The following is a 1,465-nucleotide window of genomic DNA, read 5'->3' on the forward strand; positions in this document are numbered from 1 at the left end:
CTGGGAACGCCTTGGAGTTCCCCTGGAGGAGCTGGAAGAAGTGGCTGGGGAGAGGGAGGTCTGGGCCTCCCTTCTGAAGCTGCTGCCCCCGCGACCCGGCGGAAGAAAATGGATGGATGGATGGATGGAGGTAAGTTTTCACCTTTGAGGCTCTATTTCACTTCGACATAAAGAATTAGTTTTTAAATGAAATTATCTGATAATTTTTTTGTAATATTCATTTCTGAAATTCAATTAGAAGTAAACAATTAATAATAACCTGCATTTCAAAATTTCATAATGTGGTTAACATGGGATAACATAACTGACATCTATGTATTACAGTCTGGTATTGCTTTTTTCTTTATTATGGCTGGCTGTTAACCAGCCATAATTATTATTTAAATGTTGTAAAATATACATTTTTATTGTATTACTTTCAAATGTTTTGATTTGTTTCTTTGTATATCTGATTTCCAGTTAACCTTGCTGTGGCAAAAGAAGGACACAGAAGTTGTAGTAGCAGTTGTTCCGTCACAAATTAAAGGTCGGAGCATTGTGATTCATCATTCTTATTTGTGCACTCTCTTCGTCCACATCAGTGGTTAACAGGGGAGGTATGTGTTTTTTTTTTCAGTCATTTGTAAAACATCTTYATTTTCAAGATTAATACAAACAAATGTTGAGATTTTATGAGAAGACTTTTGGAGGCATGTTTAATATGTGGAAACGCTGATATTCCTTGTGCAGATCATTGAAAGCCTTCTGCATGTGGCTGCCCATGCATTGGGAGTCATGGACACCTTCTACATCCTGAATCACTACTCAGCTGGTGTGATTTTGTTTGGGGAGAGAACAGAGCTTCCTCGCCAAAGTTTACCTAAGGTAATGGACATAGTTGTTGCTATATTATGTCATTATAAGATAAATGAACAGAACTTTCACAGTTACACAGAGCTACAAAACTGACAACAAAGTTACTTCTAATATCATATGTAATGTGTTTTTGGCAAATCTGTGTGCTTGTTGATAAAAAGAAGACCAAGATTTAGATTTTTGAAAAGGTCTGAATGAACAGCTGAGTTGGTTTTAAAAGAGTCTTCTGAAAGAACGGCCATGTTGTACAGAACACTTGGCTGTTTTAAACATTGAAACACTTGACAAAAGTAATGTAATTGTTCACTTCCGTGCAAGTTCCAAATATAAGTGTCACAGATGGTTATCGAGGCAAATGAGGAGCTGAACATGGCAGTAAAGCTGGACAACGTCTTTAGACAACATTACATAATTAATTCCACATGTAAAAATACTTCTGTACTGGACACTACATATTGGATTTCAGAGTAATGAAAATGTCAACCATTTAATAAAATAGAAGTAAGAATCCTGATCAAGTTGCACCCACATTAATCTAGGCTAAGTAATTTTATTTGATTCCTTGTATGTGTCCTACTAACTAACATCAATATCACAGCAAGCTTTACCT

General features: G+C 36.1%; 1 long non-coding RNA gene across 2 annotated transcripts; it reads left to right on the top strand.

Moving 5' to 3' along the window:
• Positions 1 to 54: 54 nt before the first annotated feature.
• Positions 55 to 1,465, top strand: LOC106528961 (uncharacterized). Of its 2 annotated transcripts, none has more exons than XR_001311567.1 (3): positions 55 to 596; positions 730 to 864; positions 1,454 to 1,465. It is a non-coding gene; the product is annotated as an uncharacterized LOC106528961 (long non-coding RNA). The 2 variants fall into 2 exon arrangements; XR_001311568.1 differs by lacking the exon at positions 1,454 to 1,465 and having other exon boundaries at positions 96 to 130; positions 460 to 596; positions 730 to 1,447.

Source organism: Austrofundulus limnaeus, unplaced genomic scaffold (assembly GCF_001266775.1).
Source record: "Austrofundulus limnaeus strain Quisiro unplaced genomic scaffold, Austrofundulus_limnaeus-1.0 Scaffold414, whole genome shotgun sequence".
NCBI lineage: Eukaryota > Metazoa > Chordata > Actinopteri > Cyprinodontiformes > Rivulidae > Austrofundulus > Austrofundulus limnaeus.